The 12,027-nt window shown below is 40.2% G+C and overlaps 1 long non-coding RNA gene across 1 annotated transcript; it reads left to right on the top strand.

Annotated features, from left to right (window-relative positions):
- Positions 1-279: 279 nt before the first annotated feature.
- Positions 280-4,752, top strand: LOC311092985. Its single transcript, XR_014608351.1, has 8 exons — positions 280-629; positions 1,097-1,158; positions 1,396-1,462; positions 1,778-1,826; positions 2,109-2,258; positions 2,456-2,570; positions 3,729-4,005; positions 4,544-4,752. It is a non-coding gene; the product is annotated as an uncharacterized lncRNA (long non-coding RNA).
- The last annotated feature ends 7,275 nt before the right edge of the window (positions 4,753-12,027 follow it).

The following is a 12,027-nucleotide window of genomic DNA, read 5'->3' on the forward strand; positions in this document are numbered from 1 at the left end:
GACTATCCCATAGATATCATATATAAAGGCTAGATGTCTCGTGCGCGCTGCTGGCCAATGGAGGTCGACGTCCGCACGTGGCGGCCTTGCGGCAGTGCGCTCGCTCACTCGTCTAATGGTGCAAATACTTTTAAATAACCATAACTTGCCCAATTTTCTACCGATTTTCAAACGGTTTGGTTTGTTATAAACGTCAGAGATGTAGTTATGACACTACATACATACACTGCATACATATGAAAAATTATAACATACATGTTCAAGCATTCGGAATTATAGCCACCCCACACAGCAAAGGAGTACGTGGCGGACCCGCCCTCAAGCCGCCAGATCCGCCTGACTGTCAGATTCGTTTTCGCTGCGCTAACAGGATCAGCCCCGCCTCCAGGATCGGCCCCGCCTGCGGTTTTAATCGGCGGACCCAGAACGGATCACATACGGATCCGCACTTCGGACGCGCCTTAACATGTGCCCCGCCTCCTGACGCACTGTCACCTCGCGGACTCGCTACAGACGCTGGGCGGACCCGCTGACCAAACGCGCCTAATTTCAACTGTCGCCATCATCACTGAATCATTCTCCGCACTGTGGAAAAGCTACAACCGGCAGGTCGACAAGCACGGAGCACGGTAAGAATGGTTAAAATATGCTTTATTTGTACAGTTACAGCTGTAAAACATTACCGTTCATACCGTTCAACATACCGATGATTTTATTTCTATTGTGGCAAACCAAGTTAGCAAATTGTCATTAGCGTAGATTTGAGTAAAAATGTATTTGATAATTAATAACTTTGAGAAAAAAGCTATTTGGATGGTATATTCTTTCTCTCTGGGAGGTTAGGTGATTTAATTAACGTTAGCTGTCCGGATTTTTATTACACCCTGAGCGCGTATTGTTAAAATGTCAGGCAAGATATTATCATGTTAGGCCTAACGTTACCTAACTTACTTTTTTCACTGAATTTCTGGTATAACATGTCCATTTTTGTTTACATTTTGACAGTTCCACCTCCCCATGTAATGTTGTTTCAAAAAAATAATTAATATTATATGATACTGTGTGTGTGTGTGTGTGTGTGTGTGTTCTGTTGCAGCTTACGTTCAAGTGCCACCAGTCTTATTTTGGAGTTTCATCTTTTCCTGACATCAGAGTAAAGTAAGATTTAATACTGTTCCAACTTGATTTAGCCAAATATTTTGTCAAATACGGACACTGGTCCACACTACAGCATTTAATACTGTACTGGTTTGGTTAGTTTGAGTCCATTTTTGTTTACATCATGACAAATATATTCTCCACCACCTCCCCATGTAATGTTGTTTCAGATAATTATTTCATATCATATTAAGATACTGTGTGTGTGTGTGTGTGTGTGTGTGTGTTCTGTTGCAGCTTACAGTTCGTTCAAGTGCCACCAGTCTTATTTTGGAGTTTCATCTTTTCCTGACATCAGAGTAAAGTAAGATTTAATACTGTTCCAACTTGACTTAGCCAGATATGTTGTAAAATTCTGACACTGGTCCACACTACAGCATTTAAATTGTCAAGGCAATTTGCAAATTATCAACTTGAAGATGCAGCACTGGCCCAATGGGGCAGGTGAAAGTTCCTGCAACTGGCCCAAGTATCTTTCACGCTGGCCCCAGGCCATCAGGCAGTCCTTATTGTCGAGCCCTGCTGTATAATTACTTTTGAAAACACTAAAAATTTTGGTTATTTTCCACAACTCACTAGTTGAAATGTGTATTTTGTGTTTCTGTTACGTTTCTTTTAGATAAAATGAATAGAAAAACTGTACCTGTCTCCAGCTCCACCTTAAGAAAGTAAGTTCTTCAGCAACTTCACTGTAAGTTGACAGTTCATTGTTGATTCAATTGAGTTCAATAAGGCCACATTTATACTGCAGGTCTTGATGCCCAATTCCGATTTGTTGACCATATCTGAATTTCTTTTATTTTTTGGACCAGCTTCTTTAATTTAAAAGTGACCCATATGCAGTTACACCATGCACTTGGTGAAATAACCCAAGGTAGACGTACTGACCTGTTCTTGAAACAGGAAGTTAAATTTATCTGGTGCTGTTTGTTACTTCCTTCTCGTTTAAGGATATTTGGTGCCACAAAATTGGTACAGTGATGGAGTTACCTATTGGCCAAACTACAAAAATGATGAGAGAGTGAACGGGGCAGTGAAAAATTCTGAGGAACCTGGACCTGACTGGAAAAAATATGATGCCAGAGTTATTAAATCATGTGGTATGCTATTTTCCACATATGCTAATCTAAATGGCTTTTGTAAGCAAATATCAAAGTATTTTGCCAATATGTTATATGGGAAGAAAATCCTTTTAATTACATTCTGATATTGTTCTGTTGTCTATAGATCTGTTCTTTTTTACTCTATTAATTTGAAGGTCTACTGAAGTTTAACATGTAGGCTATTTATTTTTTAGATGACTACTTTGTGGCACGACAACTCTTGAAGAAAGCTCTAAATTGCAACACATCAGATCTACAGTCTGAAGAGGAAGAGGAGGAGATTCGGCCAAAAAGAAGGCCAAAGCTGAAGTTAGTATACGTATATTATCCTTTATATTTTACATTAACTTTTTGGCCTCTATATTTTCTCAAAAACATAATTCAGTGTTAGGATATGATGAACCCGACAACCACCACACGTAAAGCCAGCTGAAATAGTTAAATGGACAGTATGTTTTCTGGTTTCTCAGAGAAACCATTCTCAACCAATTACATTGATTTACAACTTAAAGGGTTAGTTCACCCAAAAATTAAAATTATGTCATTAATGACTCACCCTCATGTCGTTCCAAGCCCGTAAGACCTCCGTTCATCTTCGGAACACAGTTTAAGATATTTTAGATTTAGTCCGAGAGCTTTCTACGAGAATACTTTTTGTGCGCAAAAAGTAAACAAAAATAACGACTTTATTCCACTATTCATTTCCTTCTCTCTGGGCCTCGAGTGAGTTCGCGTAGTGTAATAGCGTAGCGCGTCTGTGTTGTACGTCACACGTAGGCTCACTATTGGCCGACGCTGGTCATGTGTGATGCGTGTGACGTGCAACACAGATGCGCTGCGCTATTACACTACGCGAACTCACTCGAGGCACAGAGAGAAGGAAATGAATAGTGGAATAAAGTCGTTATTTTTGTTTACTTTTTGCGCACAAAAAGTATTCTCGTCGCTTGATAAACTTAAGATCGAGCCACTGATGTCACATGGACTACTTTGATGATGTCTGTATTGCCTTTCTGGACGTGAACAGTATACCGTCCATTGACTTTCAATGGAGGAACAGAAAGCTCTCGGACTAAATCTAAAATATCTTAAACTGTGTTCCGAAGATGAACGGAGGTCTTACGGGCTTGGAACGACATGAGGGTGAGTCATTAATGACATAATTTTAATTTTTGGGTGAACTAACCCTTTAAGTTCTTAGGCCAGTGAAAATGTTTATGTAATTACATTTACATTTATGCATTTGGCAGATGTTTTTACCCAAAGCAACTTACATTGCATTTTAAGGTACACATTTACATTCCTATCAGTTCTTGCTTTACCTGGGAATCGAACCCATGACCTTAGCATTGCAAGCGCCAACACTCTACTGTTTGAGCTACAGGAAGGCTTTACATTTATTATTATTATTAATAAGAGTAATTAATAAGATGTTTACTGCTTGTTTTTTTCCACCCTAATTTATAGTCATTTCTTGGGAGACTCTGATGAGAGCGAGGAGGAAGATGCTTATAAAAAGAGAGGCAAACTCTAACACAACCTACACAACTAACACAACCATCAGCTCCTGTTATCGCACCACCACCTTTTATCCTAAGTAGCGGCACAGCTGCTCCACCTCCACCCATTTCACCGCCTCACTGTTCACAGAGACCAGCAGAAGAGCAAACCCCTTCTGCAAGCAGGGTCTACAGACCTACCTGGCAGTGGGGAAGATGTGGATCAGACAGTATTGCCTGCTCTGGTGAGCAATACCTCATTAGATACAAGACTCAAATAGAGTTTATTTTGTCAGCTTTTTTATTTTTATGCATGCTTAGTCCTGTGTCAAATTTACTATTTAACTTTTATCATATTTAGTCAACCTTATCCTGTTTTTGTTTAGTTCTTTTTTTAGTCAACTAAACTTATGGGCATTCAAGTTTTATTCAAGGAACACTTAATTTTTTTTTGTCACGCTGTATAATGGTTAAAATTATAATCACTTAATCATTTTAGCTGAGCTTCTGTTTGTGTTTGTGCCAAATTCTTTAGGGAGTCTATTAAAGTCTGTAGTTTTCTCATTAGAACTACAGAAACGCGACCCGATCTGGCAATCTTACATAGCGTGGTTATAGCAGATAAAGGACCGCAAAGCGGAGGCAGAAGTGCCTTTCACCCTGTTACGACTTGACATTATTTTAAGTTAAAAAAAGAATTATGTCTATCCTCTAAAAAACAACAACCTGGTAGCTTCAATGTGATTTCATGACATGTAATGAAAATCTGCTTATGTATTACAGGTGCTGTGAGAAAGAGCCATGTCTCCCGTGCCGCCACCGATGACAACATTACAAAACATGTAATCCGGTGGTTCAACCTGGCATCAGATAGGGGAAGCTCAAGGAGCCGTCCCCCCTGTCAGCAAACCTTGACCCAGCAGTAGTGAAAAAAAAATACTTTATAATTTTAGTGTAATGTTTTTCACTAAATAAAATGATGTTCTTGGTACAATTCATGGTTGATTTCATTTTTTTCTGTAATGTCTATTCAATGTATACATGAATAAAACTATTTAAAAAAATTATTAAATACATTTATAGTCTGTAATAACACGATTGCACGTGTCCTGGGACAGGTGAGGGTGTGAGTGGGAAACCCACTGCTGAAACTTGGCCCTGGTTTGTCCTCATGGATGAGGTGTTGGGACAGAGGCAACCATTATCTCAGTTGGGGGCAATTGCCTCTATTGTCTTTAGATGATTAGATTTAGTGGTCATCCCTAACTAAGGCTGTGTGCATGGTCAGCACCATTAAGGACAGCCCACTGAAATGCCTATAAGAAACCATGTAAAGTTAAGTTAGTCAGATCATGTTGGAAGTTTCTACAGCCGCGTAAAGTGGAGTTCTCAATAAAGGATAACTTCTGTTGAACGCGATCCCAACTGTCTCACTGGTCTCTGCTTCGATCAAAGAAAACTTTACAACACCTAGAAGAGGAGGAGCCAGGGGTAGCAGCAGCATCAGCACCAGCAACAGCATCAGCACCAGCGCCACGATGAAGGCGAGACAGAGAGGACGAGTTTTTGGACTTGATTAGAGAAGACATGGGACTGCAGAGGCGAGGAGAGCACAGGAGAGAATGGACAGGCTGTTTTCTCTTCTTGAAAGAATGATTGAGAAATATGTATGTATGTATGTATATATATATATATATATATATATATTCTTGTTTAACTTTTTTTTCACTTATATTTTTTAAAAGGAAAAAAAAAATGTATGCAACTTTAAATGTGTAAATAAAAGAGAATTCATTGCTCTGGACATTGATTATTTTGGTAATGACAGTCATAATTTCTACATGAAACAAATTCTTCTATAACGTTTTTCCCCCCAACTATTTACAACATACGTTAAACATATCAAAATCAACATAAACATATAAATGTAAAGTACATAAAATAAGAAAAAATGATGTAGACTTTTATTCAGCTGAGTGGGAGACCCTGGTGTGCTGCTGGACCGGGATGGGCTCCACAATAGAGACCCTGGTAAGGCCTCCTGCTGGTGGGACATCATCTGGGATGCTCTCCAGAGTGTTTGACTGCATATTTTCACTATCCACTAAGTTGTCTACCAACAGGTTTGCAGGGCTGACTCATGGAATAAATATTGAGATACTTTATTACACTAAAGTACTTTTAATAACCACTAATACCGCATTGGGAAAAAATAATGCGGTAGTCATATATTTCAAACCTTAGTTAAGCAAAATTATCTTGCATACTCTAATGTACTTAAGGTATCAAGAGTAAAAGTAAAGGAATTCTGGAGGAAAAAAAACCTTGTCAGGGTTTTTATGATGGTTCTGCTTTTATATTACTGCATATGTTGCATTTTACTTCTGAATATTTTCAAGGTTGATACATTTTTAAACTATATACTTTTGTGTAGTTTAATGTAAAACAATGCATCATAATGTAAAATAGCATAATTTTGTAGTGTTGCTGACTGTCCTGTGTGGGGAAATCACTTCGAGTATTAACGATGTAGTTCCTTACATACCACCACTGGTTATTTTGAAAATTAAAGTAACAAAATGTAGGCCTATTGTCACAATATTAACAAATTGTTGCTAACTACAGCTCCGTGCCATTTCAAAGGGCGCATCTGAAGCGCTTGGACCGGTCTAGCCTACGGACGATTGTTATTGTCGCCTAGCAACAGTGACTGACAGCTGCCGATGACGAGCGGGAGTAACATTCGCACTGGACTTTTTATATTCAACTGGGTTTTATATTCAAATAGGGTTGAAAACCTGTGTAAGTATATTTACCAAGGTCCATTTATGTGCATAATAAAAAGAATACACTAGCCTACAAAATCGCATCAAGGTAAGATATAAATGAACATTTGAATCAAAGTACATGACCTGAAACATCCATATGATGTGTCATTGTCTAAATGACAATAGCCAATTCTGGCTCCATAGCTGTTTACTCAATTATATCAAATGAATTGTCAGGATGGCAGCATAGGCTACTCTCGCACCGTTGGCGCCTGGAGCGGTAATCGGGAACACGAAGGCGCCGCTCCTACGAAGGCTACATGGTGTGTCGTTCGGAGGACGCATAGGCTGCATCGTTTGAAGTCCGCAGCCTTCGAAGGATGCAGTCTTCACATTGGGACACAGCTGTTGTTGATCCCGTTTCCTCTGTCCGATTGGTCACTATCGACATCGACGTAATAATGTAGGCGTGTCACTGTGCAAGAACGCAAACTTTAAAGAGTTGTGAACACCAGGGCTCAAGACAGACCCAGACTGAATAAAGAAATTCACGCGAGGATATAACTTTTCCAGATACACGTCTTTGTTTTGTACATTGACAACGTTTGTTTTTGTTTTTAGTTCAGATAGGCTATTAAGGTATTCAAAAAGTATTCTCATCGCTTCATAACATTAAAGTGAGTGAAGATAATCTGCCACCTGGAAGCGAACATGAGTACACTCGGCCGTATCGAAGAGTTTGACGAATGTTCTAGTAACTCTTTTGAAGAATACACAGAAAGACTGGAATGTTTTTTTCATGCAAATGATATTGAGGATGATGCAAAAAAACGCTCCATGCTGCTCAGTGTGTATGGTGCAAAAACGTATTCCACGCAGTGCTGGCCCCAACGCAGCCCTCTACTGTGTCTTATGCAAACATTGTCGCTGCCTTAAAACGCCATTACAGCCCAGCGCCATCAGAGATTGTTCAACGTTTTCATTTTCACAATTGTAAGCAGAAACCTAATCAAAGCATTTCAAACTACATTGCTGAGCTTCGACGTTTGTCTGTGCATTGTGCTTTTGGGGATCAATTAGAAGCAATGCTGCGTGATAGAATGGTGTGCGGTGTTATGGATGAAGCGCTACAGCGACGCCTGCTGGCTGAACCTACGCTAACATTTAAAGAGGCAGAAGAAAAGGCACTAGCTGCTGAAACAGCATTGTTAAATACTCGCCTACTTCGTCAGCATCAAAACGAATCACGGCATTTACTACACAGAGCCGTAGTTCACTGACAATACGGACGTATCGCCTGCGATAATTAACGCGATATGGCTCAGCTTGTCAGTGAACTACGGCTCTGTGTAGTAAATGCCGCTCCATCTGAAAGCAGGTGATGCCGATTTACTACTAATCAAGGAACCGGCTTTACTGACAAGATGCGCATAACAATGTCATGCGATATATCGCCCAGCCCTAAGGTAATGCGTAGCACTTGAGATGGGAAGCGGAAAGCGTGTCCCTGGAAAATGTCTTAACTACCAAGTCATGTTAAATGTTTTGTTGTTCGTTTTCTCTCTCTCAGTCGCTGCCCCATGTTATGCACTGTGAATAATGCGAGTCACATAGCTGAGCGTGTCTGAGTGTGAACTGAACTGTAAAAACTGCTACTGCTTTAGATTTTTGTTCGTTTTTGTCTTTTGTCCTGGTTGTGCCCCCTTTCAGGGAACAGCCATTACCTTTATGTTCTCTCAGGGGGTTTGTTGGACTTCATTACCCTCCGGTAAGTTGAAACAGGTCCAAAAGTGCCAACAGATGCTCTGCCATTAATAAATCAGCACGGCTCCTTCAGCTGTAAAACGGATCCGCCTTTGGGAACCAGTAGTTTTCACTGTTTGTTCTTAAGATGAACCAGTTTTTATTTCAGGTTTGAAGTTGTCATCCAGCAATACTCCTCGCATTTTTCACCTGCATTGTGAATCGTGGCTTCCCTGTAATTTTCCTGTTACAGGACGGCACAGCGATGCCACTTTACGTTTGTGACCTGGTTGAAAGCTAAACTTGTCCACAAGCTGCCTACCGACTGGTTTTGCATCAAAGACTGCCTTTGAGCGAAAATCGCAAGCGTTTTAACCGTTACGGAACTTAAGTTCAATGCATGCTGCTTTTTTGGACAGACCTCCAATATAAACGTTGAGAGTATTTGCATGTAAAGCTGCAACATTGCTCTATGTATTGCTTCATTTTCTTCTGTTTTTTAACAGTGCATCTGCTGTTTGGATGACATGACCATAACTAAGGGTACTGGAACGGTGGTCTTTTACTGAATGGTATTGCTGCGGAAATGTGGTAACTAGTTATTTCATAAGAGTTATGTTCAACTAATTATACAATTGATGTTTGCAGTCAGCCTAGCCAAACATGCAAAGTCGAGACACGTTAAGAGTTTATTCAGTGTCATTGTTAGATGGCCATGTTTATTTTCCAGAGAATATTCTACATTTCAGTTCTGCAGAAGAGCTAATATCTCATATGTTGAGTGTAGATTAGATGGACTTTAACAAACTTTTTTGCCCCTTTTTGTTCTTCTGCCTTAAATTTGCTGATTAATTTGTCGGTACGGGATTTTCAAAACAAATAAGAAAAAAAAAGGTGTATTTACAAGTACAAAGGGAGAAATGGTAGTGATAGTTATTAATCTATTTTTAAGTTGTAAAAAGCTTGTAATATAGTAAATAATTTCAGGCAATGAAGTCGTGGACTAATCGTTACTTGATGGTATATCCTCATCCCTGAATATGGCTGAGGACGTTTTCTGAGACTAATAATTGTATTTAATCGCCTTCTGTCTGCCAGCAGAGGTCAATGTACATGTCTTTAGAGGAGCATAACTTACTCACATTGAGAGAGGATTGTCATCGTCATCATTCCATGCTTAACTAAAGTCTGTCCACACCTGTTGAAATAAAGCTGAGGAAAAATGTGGTCAAAGAATGTGTCTGTGTGTCATTTCAGGAACAGGTTTTACCAACCGGTCTTCAACTGGTTGGATTCTTCTGCAGAACACTGAGAGATTTTGAAAAAACGTTTTGGTCTAAACCCTATTGGACTCTATTCGCTTTCATTGTATGGACAAATAGAATGCGTGATTTTATTTTATTTTCCCTGAAAAATATCTTCTTTTGTGTTCCGCCATTAAAAAAAGAAGAAAAAAAAGCAAACAACTGATTTTTTTTTTCTATAGTAGTAATAGACAACTCATGTTATATTTACAGGTAGAATCTTTGATTAGATTGTGTTCTAAAATTCCAAAAATGGAATGACCTGCCTAACTCAACCTGAGCTGCTGATGTCAAGATCATATCAACTATTGACCCATTAATACTTACACTTACTATTCTATATATATACACTCACCTAAAGGATTATTAGGAACACCTGTTCAATTTCTCATTAATGCAATTATCTAATCAACCAATCACATGGCAGTTGCTTCAATGCATTTAGGGGTGTGGTCCTGGTCAAGACAATCTCCTGAACTCCAAACTGAATGTCAGAATGGGAATGAAAGGTGATTTAAGCAATTTTGAGCGTGGCATGGTTGTTGGTGCCAGACGGGCCGGTCTGAGTATTTCACAATCTGCTCAGTTACTGGGATTTTCACGCACAACCATTTCTAGGGTTTACAAAGAATGGTGTGAAAAGGGAAAAACATCCAGTATGCGGCAGTCCTGTGGGCGAAAATGCCTTGTTGATGCTAGAGGTCAGAGGAGAATGGGCCGACTGATTCAAGCTGATAGAAGAGCAACTTTGACTGAAATAACCACTCGTTACAACCGAGGTATGCAGCAAAGCATTTGTGAAGCCACAACACGCACAACCTTGAGGCGGATGGGCTACAACAGCAGAAGACCCCACCGGGTACCACTCATCTCCACTACAAATAGGAAAAAGAGGCTACAATTTGCACGAGCTCACCAAAATTGGACAGCTGAAGACTGGAAAAATGTTGCCTGGTCTGATGAGTCTCGATTTCTGTTGAGACATTCAGATGGAAGTGTCAGAATTTGGCGTAAACAGAATGAGAACATGGATCCATCATGCCTTGTTACCACTGTGCAGGCTGGTGGTGGTGGTGTAATGGTGTGGGGGATGTTTTCTTGGCACACTTTAGGCCCCTTAGTGCCAATTGGGCATCGTTTAAATGCCACGGCCTACCTGAGCATTGTTTATGACCATGTCCATCCCTTTATGACCACCATGTACCCATCCTCTGATGGCTACTTCCAGCAGGATAATGCACCATGTCACAAAGCTCGAATTAGGGCTGTAGTCAAGACCACCTTTGTCGAGTCCAAGACAAGTCCAAGACCAGGACTAGTCGAGTCCAAGTCAAGACCGAGTCCAAAGAGGTTCGAGTCCGAGTCAAGACCGAGTCCAAAAAGGTTCGAGTCCGAGTCAAGACCGAGTCCAGGACAGGAAAAAAAAAAAGCAGTCTGCTAAAAAAATATAGGCTAGCCTATAGAAATTAAATCATGTAATAATGAAATAATGAATAATTTTAATTTTAATTTTATTTAAAATAATTGACTAATTCAAAGAACAACAAAAAAATTATAATTATATAGGCCTAAAGGAGCACACACATTCGTTTCGACTGTCTGATCAGCCTTACATTCTGTTCCTGTCAATCATACACGCGATGTCAACCAATTAAACTGCATGAGGGAGGGCCGAGCCAACTCACACACACACACACACACAAGAGATGCGGATAAACCGCGGATCGGGCGGATGACGTGACGAAAAATAATATTTTAGCCTACCACTCGTGGAATAGGCAAAGAAAGAAAGGTAAGAAAAAAAGTCGGAAAACTTTGCCCATTAATTAGATGTGCAAGGCAAGCAGGCTAGTTTTTCGGGGTGTTATGGACAATTAAAAATGTGAATATTCACGTTGCACTAGCGGTGGACTTTCAGCGAGTTTATTTAAACATTTATTTTTTATAGAGCCGTTTATGAGTCAAAATAGCCGGCTCTTTCAGTGAGCTGAGTGAAACGAGCCGGCTCACGAAAAAGAGCCGAAATGCCCATAGTTATTAGGTGGCCAGTGTTTCACTTTCCCTCCAATAATATTTTGTTTTAATATCGCGGCGACATATGTGTGATTACTGGGAACATAATAAAGAAACCTGGACTCGGTCGAGACCAAAAGCCATATTTGGCAAGACCAGTGGCCGAGACCGAGACAAGTCCGAGTCCGAATACCAGCGAGTCCGAGACAAGTCCGAGACCATAGAAAAGCGGTCTCGAGTCCGGACTCGAGTCCAAGACCGGACTCGAGTACTACAGCCCTAGCTCGAATCATTTCAAATTGGTTTCTTGAACATGACAATAAGTTCACTGTACTAAAATGGCCCCCACAGTCACCAGATCTCAACCCAATAGAGCATCTTTGGGATATGGTAGAACGGGAGCTTCGTGCCCTGGATGTGCATCCCACAAATCTCCATC

The sequence above is a fragment of the Abramis brama genome, assembly GCF_963993115.1.
Source record: "Abramis brama genome assembly, chromosome: 12".
Lineage (NCBI taxonomy): Eukaryota > Metazoa > Chordata > Actinopteri > Cypriniformes > Leuciscidae > Abramis > Abramis brama.